The sequence below is a fragment of the Anomaloglossus baeobatrachus genome, chromosome 9, assembly GCF_048569485.1.
Source record: "Anomaloglossus baeobatrachus isolate aAnoBae1 chromosome 9, aAnoBae1.hap1, whole genome shotgun sequence".
Taxonomy (NCBI): Eukaryota; Metazoa; Chordata; class Amphibia; order Anura; family Aromobatidae; genus Anomaloglossus; species Anomaloglossus baeobatrachus.
In genome coordinates this window covers 134,585,623-134,598,571 of record NC_134361.1, presented here as the reverse complement: position 1 = coordinate 134,598,571, position 12,949 = coordinate 134,585,623, and positions in this window count along the sequence as shown.

Genomic DNA, 12,949 nt, shown 5'->3' with positions numbered 1-12,949 from the left:
CGAGCACGGACCTCGAGCGTTTCGGCCCAAGCAGCGGAGAAGCGGCCGGGCCCTTCTCAGGGCGGTACACATAAAGTGTATATGGAGCTGTAGGGACCATAATACTGTATATAGGGAGCAGTAAGCAACTTCATACAGCATATAGGAAGTCGTAGGGAAAATCATAGTGTATAGGTACAGTAGCTGTAGGGACCATCATACTGTATATAGAAAGCTGTGGAGACCATAAACCAGTATATGGAGCTAAAGGGACCATCATCCACTATATGAGGAACTGTGGGAACGATCATACATTATATAAGGCACTGTGGGGACCATTATAAAGTATATTAGAAGCTGTAGGGACCATCATACAGTATATGGAGAGCTGAGGGGACCATCATACAATATATAGAGAGCTGTGGGAACCATCATATAGTATATAAGGAGCTATAGGGACTATGCTACAGCATATAGGTAGCTGTAGGGACCATTATTCAGTATAGAGGGAACTGTAGGGACCATACTACAGTATATAAGGAACTGTGGGGACTATCATACAATATATAGGGAACTGTAGAGACCATTATACAGTGTATAGGGAGCTGTAGGAACCATCATACAGTATATAGGGAGCTGTGGGGACCATCATGCAGTATATAGAAAGCTGTGGGGATCATCATACAATATATAGAGAGCTGTGGAGATCATCATATAGTATATAGAAAGCTGTGGATACTATCATACAATATATAGAGAGCTGTGGGGACCATCATATAGTATATAGAGAGCTGTGGGGACCATCATAAAATATATAGAGAGCTGTAGAGACTATCATACAGTGTATATGTGGCGCCCCTCACCTGGTCAGGCACTACTGAGTACTGCACCCATGCTGGGTCAGTACAAACAGGTAATCCCAAAGGCTGAGTAGGGTGTGTACATACAGGCACCCTTTGACAGGACACACACACATACACATTTTAGGGGTGACCGCTAGGCAGACCCAGGAGGGGGTGGAGCCTCCACATCTCAGTTAGTGTGGTGCTGTAGTGAAGCTGGAGGAGAGTTGTGCAGTGGAAGTCAGAGGAGAAGGGCTAGAGCAGCCGTGTCTGAAGTGTAGGGCTGAAGAGCGGAACACTGTCAGACCCTGCACGTGCAGTGGCTGCTGGCGGGGGAGAACATTACCACCAAGTCAGACTGAAAGACACCCGAAGAAGGAGAGCAGTAAGGAGTCGAGTACATAGTAACATAGTAATGACACAATATTTGAAGTGTTGGGGTCACTATTCCACGCCAGACGAGTAGGCAGGAAGGGGAGTTTGTGTAGATTGGGAATAGATGGGGACAGTGCTGTAAATGTGAGAAGGCAGATGTGTTTGTTGTAGTCTCTGCAGATGAGTCCCAGCTGGAGGAGGTTGTCATTTTGGACCTGATGAAAGAGACGAGAAAAGTGAACAACTCCATCAGAAAGAACGTCAAGTGTATACACTGTATATATCTGTACTACAACCTCAGTAATATGATTGTCCGGACTGGTTTCTAACACTATATGGTAACCAAACAGTGCTAATTTCAATCTTTTTAATAGTACTGTTTTTTCTTTTGAGTTTTGAAACATCTTGAAGCATTTCAATCATTATGTAGTGGTAGATGTATGGTTGTTTTATTGGTCTTTGAATACTGTGTGCTTTGTAGAGATAATGGTCATATTATAATATTATGTACTCACAATGTAGTGGTAATGGTAGTGGACATTGTATATCTGTATCATTTTGGCCTTGTATAGTAGTATTTTTGATAATATTGCACTTTGTATAGTGTTTTAGTGTTGTAAAAAGTGTTATACTGTTACTATATACTGTATGTATAGATGTTCTAAGTGGCGGGGAGGTTGAATGGCGTGACCCGTACATTAGGGCTTGGGCCCTTGATCTTTTAGCACCCTAACAATTTCTTTGGTCCCCTCACCTCCTGATATAGAAGTGAGAAGAGATGAAATAACCCTTTACAGACCCTACACACTGCTCTCAGTGGTCTTCTGAGCACAGTTGCAGTAGTGACTGATTATGGTCTCCTCTCTATTCGCTTGCCCATTTGGACTCGATGTCCCGCCTAGTACAGTTATTGTTGATTTCAGGATGGGCAGGATGTAACAGCACAAGAGATTTAACACCAGGCACAAGCTCCTTCCTGAGGCATAAAGACTCGTATTTTTTGTAAGGTAGTGTCAGAACAACGGCTTGCAAAAACTGCTTGACTTTATATCCCAGTAATGAACCTATAACATCAGATGATATGTCTAAAGACCATGTTTATATCTTGTACATGACGAAGAATGAATGACAGGTCCACAACAATCTGTCTACTAAAAAATTACGGCCAAGAAAAAAGATTCACTGAATAAAATGTGTCAGCCTTTGATAAATGAATCCACCAAAATAGATGGGCAATTTTTGGGGGAAAAAATGTGAAAAGACAGCCAGGACACAAGCAATTCACAGTGACATCAATTACATTTACGAAGACAAATTTATAAAACTTGCCATAAAAAATCATCAGGTTAGAAACTTTGGAGACAGTTGTATTTAGGTCAAATCATAACAAGTGTCGCTGTGACCAAGCTGACAATTAGATGCAACGACACAAAATGACCTCCAGATCTTTGTCATTCCATCAAAGCTCCTATGTGGCACTAGCCTTAAGATCTGAGCAAGACACACACTCCTTACTGTTTAGTCAAAATTCATCTATGCATTTCATATATTGAGCAATATTGCCTGAATAATTGTGAAAATAACTGAGATTGCCATGTATTCTTCAGAAAAACAATTGAGTTGTGGTGCCGTCAGGGCTGTAGCTGTAGGGGGTGTGGAGGGAGCAGTCTAATCCAGGTCCAGCGCCTTAACAGGTCCAATATAAACCTTGTCACACAACCCAACCCCAGCATTATTAATTACACTTTGTAGTTTGTGGGTTCTCTTATATAGTCTGCATTGAGGAACAGGAGCTAAGAAATAACATCTCAGCTCCTTATAACATCCACATATGGAGAGAACAACAATAATGTAGATCTTCTTGATCTCATAATTCTGATTATTTTGATCATTCACAGAAATATCAGTATGTTATGACACAGTATTTTTTTTTATTTAGTTGATTAACTAGAATCTAAGTATTACCAAAGGTATGTGATAGATATTACATATATTTAGCCAAGATGAAAATACAGGTACATGAGGGGATTGGTAGATACATGAGGTATCTAAGGTGGAACAGATTTCTTGTGTCTCTGTAGCAGTCACAATCGTCGTCCTCAAGGACGCATCCACCATCAACACCAGTCAAATGTAAGACAATACAAAGACAAATGCACTTGACTCTCCAACACTTGTTTAACAGCCTGGACAGTTTGTTTTTGCTTTATTTCGAGCTGTCAAACATGTCCTGCGTCCCCTGAGAGCGGATGAGTAGAGATATGGGTCGTCCCGAGCCCCACGCATTGTAAACACCATACACAATGCCGAGGTGTGAGGTACAAAGAAACCCTCAGAACTTCCTCCAAGTATAAACAGTGGACATCCCTTTCAGCTGGGGGAGAGGACTTTATCACCAGACTTTATTTTCCTCCTTATATAAACACTAGATGATACTGTAGGTGTGAGGTACATGGTTATCTCCAATCTTTCCTTGCCAATGCATTCAAAGTGAATTTCCTGTTTTTCACAGAATATTATATTTAGATGCCCTACTGAAGTCGTATACTGTTGTGAGGGCTGAATATACAGATGGTGCCGCTGTAGCCATTCAGACTTCCAGTAAGTTACGGTATATGTACTAACTTCACCATGATTTACCTGACCTCGGCATATGTAGATGTGTCACCATCAGCATGGTTCTGTGATCTGCGTGTGTGAAGATACTAGGAGCCTGGACAAAAATCATTGACAAGATGGTTGCATTGTAAATCTGTTCTATTGAACTATGTAAAGGGCTTTACAGGATAATACTTATCCTAGGATAGTCCATCAATATCCGATCTGTGGCAGTATAGGGGAGGTGTAGTCCCAGGGCCCAGGTGTCGATGGGGAGCAGTGCTGGGGCGCCGTCGGAAGGTTGGACTGGATGACAGCGGTGTACTCACGATTAAGAATAATCCACACAGAGTCTGTACTGTAAACCAATACAAAATAAAGTCTGGCTCACTCAGATATAGTTGGTGCCTCCGAGAAATGATCTGCTTACTGGCTACAATCTGTTTTCTCAACCTGCTCTTTGCTTAAGGGTACCTTCACACTTAGCGATGCAGCAGCGATCCGACCAGCGATCTGACCGGGTCAGGATCGCTGCTGCATCGCTACATGGTCGCTGGTGAGCTGTCAAACAGGCAGATCTCACCAGCGACCAGTGAACAGCCTCCAGCCAGCAGCGACGTGCAAGCGACGCTGCGCTTGCACGGAGCCGCCGTCTGGAAGCTGCGGAGACTGGTAACTAAGGTAAACATCGGGTATGGTTACCCGATGTTTACATTAGTTACCAGCGCTGTGTGCAGAGAGCAGGGAGCCGCGCACACTGAGCGCTGGCTCCTTGCTCTCCTAGCTGCATTACACATCGGGTTAATTAACCCGATGTGTAATGCAGCTACATGTGCAGAGAGCAGGGAGCCGCGCACACTGCTTAGCGCTGGCTCCTTGCTCTCCTAGCTGCTGTACACATCGGGTTAATTAACCCGATGTGTACAGCAGCTACATGTACAGAGAGCCGGAGCCGGCAGCACAGGCAGCGTGAGAGCTGCAGAGGCTCGTAACTAAGGTAAATATCGGGTAACCACCTTGGTTACCCGATGTTTATCTTGGATACAGCTTACCTCAGCTGTCAGACGCCGGCTCCTGCTCCCTGCTCGCTTCATTTCGTCGCTCTCTCGCTGTCACACACAGCGATCTGTGTCACAGCGGGAGAGCGGCTTTGAAGAAAACGAACCAGGGCTGTGTGTAACGAGCAGCGATCTCACAGCAGGGGCCAGATCGCTGCTCATTGTCACACACAGCGAGATCGCTAATGAGGTCACTGCTGCGTCACAAAAAGCGTGACTCAGCAGCGATCTCGGCAGCGAGCTCGCTGTGTGTGAAGCACCCCTTATTCTCTCAGGAACTTATCTCGTTCTTCTAATCATATTACCTCCTGCTTCAGGATTGTCTGGTTACACTTCCTAATAGGATTAAGGTTTGTCATCCACTATAACATGTCTTTCTATGTGATAACAGTCCAGGTGCCATAGACTAAAGGCCCCGTCACACTAAGCAACATCGCTAGCAACATCGCTGCTAACGAACAACTTTTGTGACGTAGCAGCGATGTTGCTAGCGATGTTGCTGTGTGTGACATCCAGCAACAACCTGGCCCCTGCTGTGAGGTCGTTGGTTGTTGATGAATGTCCTGGGCCATTTTTTAGTTGTTGCTGTCCTGCTGTGAAGCACACATTGCTGTGTGTGACAGCGAGACAGCAACAACTAAATGTGCAGGCAGCAGGAGCCGGCTTCTGCGGAGGCTGGTAACCACAGTAAACATCGGGTAACCAAGAAGCCCTGTCCTTGGTTACCCGATATTTACCTTTGTTACCAGCCTCCGCCGCTCTCACTGTCAGTGCCGGCTCCTGCTCTGTGCACATGTAGCTGCAGGACACATCGGGTTAATTAACCCGATGTGTGCTGTAGCTAGGAGATCAGGGAGCCAGCGCTAAGCAGTGTGCGCTGCTCCCTGCTCTGTGCACATTTAGCTGCAGCACACATCGGGTAATTAACCCGATGTGTGCTGTAACTAGGAAAGCAGGGAGCCAGCGCTCAGTGTGCGCTGCTCCCTGCTCTCTGCACATGTAGCTCCGTGCACTGGTAACCAAGGTAAATATCGGGTTAGTTACCCGATATTTATCTTAGTTACCAAGCGCAGCATCTTCCACGCGGCGCTGGGGGCTGGTCACTGGTTGCTGGTGAGCTCACCAGCAACTTGTGTAGCGACGCTCCAGCGATCCCTGCCAGGTCAGGTTGCTGGTGGGATCGCTGGAGCGTCGCTTAGTGTGACAGCTCACCAGCAACCTCCTAGCAACTTACCAGCGATCCCTATCGTTGTTGGGATCGCTGGTAAGTTGCTTAGTGTGACTGGACCTTTAGGGGTGCTTCACACACAGCGAGCTCACTGCCAAGATCGCTGCTGAGTCACGCTTTTTGTGACGCAGCAGTGACCTCATTAGCGATCTCGCTGTGTGTGACAATGAGCAGCGATCTGGCCCCTGCTGCGAGATCGCTGCTCGTTACACACAGCCCTGGTTCGTTTTCTTCAAAGGCGCTCTCCCACTGTGACACACAGATCGCTGTGTGTGACAGCGAGAGAGCGACAAATGAAGCGAGCAGGGAGCAGGAGCCGGCGTCTGACAGCTGAGGTAAGCTTATAACCAAGATAAACATCGGGTAACCAAGGTGGTTACCCGATATTTACCTTAGTTACCAGCCTCTGCAGCTCTCACGCTGCCTGTGCTGCCGGCTCCGGCTCTCTGCACATGTAGCTGCTGTACACATCGGGTTAATTAACCCGATGTGTACAGCAGCTAGGAGAGCAAGGAGCCAGCGCTAAGCAGTGTGCGCGGCTCCCTGCTCTCTGCACATGTAGCTGCATTACACATCGGGTTAATTAACCCGATGTGTACTGTAGCTAGGAGAGCAAGGAGCCAGCGCTCAGTGTGCGCGGCTCCCTACTCTCTGCACACACAGCTAAGCGGTGTGCGCTGGTAACTAATGTAAACATCGGGTAACCATACCCGATGTTTACCTTAGTTACCAGTCTCCGCAGCTTCCAGACGGCGGCTCCGTGCAAGCGCAGCGTCGCTTGCACGTCGCTGCTGGCTGGGGGCTGTTCACTGGTCGCTGGTGAGATCTGCCTGTTTGACAGCTCACCAGCGACCATGTAGCGATGCAGCAGCGATCCTGACCAGGTCAGATCGCTGGTCGGATCGCTGCTGCATCGCTAAGTGTGAAGGTACCCTTACTTTTGTATACCTTTTTGTGCATTCACAGATTAAAAACATTAGGTGTTTTGCATCTTTGGGCATTGGCCCGATCTCTAGAGAAAGTAAGAAAAAATCTTTTTGTTCAGTAGTCTCATTGAGCGGTATGTGCATTCTCTTTTTGTTATATGCTTTCCCTATCTTATGAGGACAATATTAGTGGATGCAATCTACTTTCATATATCTAGATCTCATACAAGGGTATCAGTACTTGTTAGACTGGCAGTCCTTTTACTTCATACCCTTTGATTAGGTATGTATACATTTACAGTAGTCACATCTAGTATCTTATACCAGTATGGTGGAAATCCAACATTGATTATAATTCACAAATCTTCTTTTCATAGTACCGCATATACTGACCCCCGGTATTATCTATATACTACCGGTGTGTAATCTACTGCAGCTTTGATGTTTACAAAGGTATCTTGATTATTTGCTTTCATCTGTAGAATGCAGTGCTTGTTTTCCTTTTTTTCCCCCTTTTTTTCCCTTTTTCATTACTTCTACTCATCCTTTGTCTTGTTTTCTTTCCTCTGTGTCTGCCTCCCTTCCCTCCTTTCCCATGTTCTGTTCCGTTACGTGCCTTCCCCCCTTTTTTTCTGTTTCCCCCTTACTTGTTTCTATACATTCTGTGTCTGACTCCTCTATAATCTCTTCTCTGATCTTCTTCTTTTCTTCTGTTTCCTCTCCCCTTCATATTTTCTACTTTACTTACACTTTCTATTTTCACCCAAATTCCTCATTCATGGCCGGCTCTAGTATATTTACATGTGTCTATTTTTAGGCATTCGTGTATATCATGATGATATCGCTTTGAGTAGTGACTCGAACACATATTTCTTCCATTATCATATAGGTATGTCCTATGTTTTCTATATTACTTAGGGTTAGGATGGTCCTCGTTTCGAGTAGTGTGAACCTTCTCTAGAGAATATATATCATTGTACTCAATGGAACTTTTGTGATATAATGTTTGTTTCTTCTAATTTTCTTGATTTTTGAACTCAATATCAGTTTGTATATGCTTGTTGATGTTAGCATTATGATTTCATACTGTATTACTTATATGACGTATGGATGTCTGTACATGTAATAATTTTGCTTTTCTTCTTTCTGTAAATTTGTACCATAGACCATCTCTGAGGAAGGCCTATATATGAAGGCCGATACGTCAGATTTGTTTGGTCCTTTGCATCAATAAAACAAGCTTACTGAAATTCAAATAACATTTGTTTCGGACTCTTACCTTTACTGTGTGCCCGAGTTACTTTTTGACTCCACTGTACTGTAAACCAAGGCTGAATGCCGGTTGCCGTTGGAGAGGTGTGCTGGTCCCGCACACGGGTTAGCAAGGTAGGGACCCTTCCTCCTGCACTTGTGTCTTGCTGTGTGTTGATTTAACCTGCTTGGAACGGGAGAAATCCGCTCCTCTGTGGCTTTGTATACAGGGGGAGCCGTTGCCCGCAAAATCTGACCCTTGGGATTTCAATGGGTTCTGGCGGACACCCTATCCCCCGCGTTGGGCTTCCGTTTCGCTCTCTGGGCTTCTTTAGAACAAGGCTTGAAACCTTGTTCCTGACAGGTGGATTAACAAGGGGCTTGCAAACTTCCTCGTCCTAGGGTCCAGGTACCCCGCCTGTGCACGGCCTCCAGACCAGATTCCCGCTGTCGGTACCGGCGGGCTACAATCCTGCAACGGTCCACTTCAGGTCTCCCACGACCGGATCTCTGTCGCCTGTGGCCCTACACTACCGTCTGCCACCTAGTCGGTTCTCCCATGGTCCAAGGGCTCCGACCCCTGACCACTCTGCCACTTCAGCTCCTCAATCCTCAACTCTCTACTTCAAACTTCAAACTCCAACTCCCAACTCAAACTATTGTGTTCCCTCCCCTGACACCTCAAGACCCCTAGGTAGGCGTTCCCATCCGCCTGGTCCCACCCTCTGGTGTGTCCCTGTTGTCATGGGGGGGTGACTAGGCTTTGTGGCTGGTGTTCCTGTGTGTGGGATGTGATATTGAATCCCAAGCAGGAGGCGATTCCTGTACCCTTGGTGGGGGGTACAGTCATCTGTGACTACCTGGTTTTGCTAGGGGGTCACAATTACACTTAGCTACAGCTCTGCAGTACAGTCCAGTATCTTATATTCACTGTCACAACAAAATGTATTTGTATCACATTCATAGAGCTGATCAGCAGGGTTATCAAGAGTCAGGAATCACACTAATCAAATATTCATAGCCCGTCCTAATATTACGGGGAAACACGTGTCATTTGTCTGAAAACAATTGGGTTAGTCTGGGATAAGGTAAAGGGGTATTCCAGCCTAAACATCTATGACTGATAGCATGGTAGTGGGTCCTCCTCTGGGTCTCTCACCAATTACATAGAATGTGGGTGTCACACAGAATTCTGCTCAAAACGTGACAAGTGAATGGCGGCACTAGATGCTCTCATACTACAGATTTTGATACTCTCCACTATGATTTCTCTGGTGTTTCTGAGTTAAAATGGCAGGTTTGGGTGTCGACCAGCTGTCTGCTCATTAATGATCAGGCTGGTGCATGCTGCTTGGAGTTATTGTGGAATTCTCTCATCAGATTGTTGTTTACTCCTTGCTCTTATTTTCCTCCTTATCTCTTACTGTCTTATACCGTTGTGTGAGTAAGCTGTGAAATAGAGTCTTTGTTTCCCCTGTTTGTGTAGCACCCAGGGATATGGGGTACTCGGTTCTGGGCAGAGTCTCTATTGGGAATGTCACAGTTGTGGCCGTTACCTGGTTCTGTGCCCTGGGCCCTTTTTGTAATGGGGATATTTACAGGGGATTTGTGAATAAGTTATTCGTGACGCCACTTGCGGTGTTTCGACTAAGTATAGGGAGCCGCCGCTGCAATGTCTCTACTGGGGCTGATGGTATGGCAGCTAGTGTGGTAGTTCCTCCGCAAGTAGGGTATTTCCCCAGCGGGTGTATGATGCGGTGGACGTCAGAAGAAAAAGTCCAGACAGGTATTCAGTGCAACTGGTTTACTCACTGTTCTTTAGGTGTTAGCTGGTTGCTCGAGACTGACTGGTTTCACCTCCAGGTCCCCTTCGTCCCATTGCCAGTCTAGTTCTCTGGTACCTTTTTCCCCTGCACCTATCTCTGGTAAATGGGTCCCAGTGGTATGGAACACTGAGGGTCCCCGGTTTGTGGTTTGTCCACCTCTGTCCGCCTGACGGTAGCTTGAACCCTGTGGGGTTGGAGTCTCTGCTCCTGTCCCTGGCTCTCCCTTTGCTACTGAGTCTATAGATTCTTTAGGGTCAGCAAGGTCCTTGATGGTCCCCTTTGCTGTGCAAGTGTTAACAGGTCGACTTTAAGCTCTTTTCTGTCCTAGGGTCGGTGCATAGTTTCAGGAGTACTCCACCGTACTCCACCGGCAACCACCTCTCCTTGGTACCAGGTCACCGTCAACCCGAGTCAGGACTTTGCTCAATCACACCTTCACACTCCTGCAGTCAACTGTAGCCTGACTACACTCCACAGTCTGCCCCTCCCACCTGGTCAAGTAGTGGACTGGAGTGGCTCCACCTCTAGGCGGCCATTCATGGTCCCACCCTAGCTAGGCACCATTGTATGGGGGATTATTGGGAAAAACTGGGATTACCTGGGTTTTTGGTGGTACCGGCACTGGGATTCTGGGTACCTAAGGGGGTAGGCCCCGCATCCTGGTGGGGATGCAGAACCTTGTAGCACCCTGATGGTCTCAGGTGCGCTACATTCCCCCTTGGTTAATTCCAGCATGTCATCGGGCTGCAAGGTAAACTGGTTACACATTTTGTTTTATTATTTTCAACAGGTAAGGCATAAACAGGTCCATTCCACGCAGGGTAGGGGCATCACTTAAACGTTTCTACCTGGGTATCCCACCCTGCACCCACCACCCAAAGATCCTGGTCCCAGAACCCTTGTCAGGAGGGTTTCTCTGGTGACCAGGTCTCGGCCGCCTCTGTCGCAGACCTTTCCTGCACCCGGCCTCTCCTGGTGGTGGTGCACACAGCAATGTCCGCTAGATGGGTGTACCCTGGTGGGGCACAACTGGTGCAATTCTGTACAATACACAAGTTTGTGTTGGCTGCTGCCAGTCCTGCAGCCTGGGTCCATTTTTATATCAAAAACATTAACTGGTAAGTTTTTCAATTTTTCAAAGCATTTTTAAACATTTCAAAAGGTAGATTAAATCAACATTTTTATCACACAACATTAAAGGGAACCTGTCACCAAATTTTTACCTATTAAACTAAAAGAATCACCTTCTGCAGCTCCTGGGCTGCATTCTATGAAGGTGCACCTTGGCCCTGACTCCCCTTCCAGACCCCAAAAATAATTTTATAAAACTTGGCCATTAGGTATGCTAATTACCTTGGTTGGCCACATGAGCCACCTCATTTTCTGCTCCTTTATCCCTCTCCTGCCACTGATCACCGTCCTCCTTTCTTGATTGACGGGATGATGCCTACGTTATCCTCCTCGTCATATTTTCAAATCTCGCACCTGTGCAGTTAGGTCTGCTCACGCAGGCGCAGTTCGCTCTGCCATATCGCAGCCAGAGCAGAAAACATAGCTGCCCTAGTTCGCGCCAGTGAGCTAAATGCGCAGGCGCGAGATTATGGCCAAGTACGAGCATGGCGCTAGTGAGGTCGGTGCTGTGCATGACCTCACCAGCGCCATGTTTGTACCCGCCCATAATCTTGCGCCTGTGCATTTAGGTCATCAGCGCGACCGAGGGCAGCTGTTTTTTGCTCTGCCCACGATATGGCAGAGCGAACTGCGCCTGCGCGAGCAGACCAAACTGCACAAGTGCGAGATTTGAAAATTCAACGAGGAGGATGACGGAGGGCGTCATCCCAACAATCAAGGAAGGAGGACGGCGGTCAGCGGCAGGAGGGGGATAAATGAATAGAAAATGAGCCTGTTAATCTAGCCAACCAAAGTAATTAGCATACCTAACGGCCAAGTTTTATAAAGTTATTTTTGTGGTCTACAAGGGGAGTCAGGGCCAAGATGCACCTTCATAGAATGCGGCCCAGGAGAGCTGCAGAAGGTGATTCTTTTAGTTTAATAGGTACAAATCTGGTGACAAGTTCCCTTTAACTGGAATAGTCAACAGTAACAAACTGGTAGTGTGGCGCCCTGGCCTAGACAGGTCGTCACAAATAACATACAAACACCCCACCCCCATCAGACAAGGACATCAGCCAAACAAAAACCCTTGTTGCCTCCCTCCAGTGTCTGATGTCCACACCAGGTGTGGCGGAGCTAAGCGGTTGGCTCCACCCACCGAGGAGTTCACAGGCCTGGAGGCGGGAAAAGTGACAGTTTAGTGTTGGAGTTTGAAGTGAGAGGAGCAAGCACTTGGGTGTCTGGGTTTGTGGCCCAGGCACTACCAGCAAGGTTGGCAGACGGTGGTGGCCGTCTGCAGGAGTGGTGGAACAACGCGGAACCGTAGGACCGGGGACGGGTGACGGCCCGCCGGTACCAACCGGGATGCGAAGTGAAGCCAGCACCCACAGGCAGGGCCATCGGACCCCGACCAGGCTTGGAGCCGCCGACAATAGTCAGATCCGAATGTGACTGGAACCCCAGGGGTTTCACAACAGCAAAACTCCCGATTGAAGGCAACAGCCCACACCGTGAGGGTATACAGCTACCGCCTAAGGCTAGAGACCCAAGAGCCAGCGTCTGCGGGCAAACGGGCTCCTCCGGTACCCATACACCGGGGAGCAGACTACCGTTGGGAATCCATAGTAGTCAGCAAAAGAACATCAAGGTGCAGGGAAAGACAGCCGCCATCACCTGTCCGGGGAGAGACACTGCAGCCGGCTGCGGGACCCATCCATCCATTTGGTTTACCGAGGACTTTGTACCTTTCTTG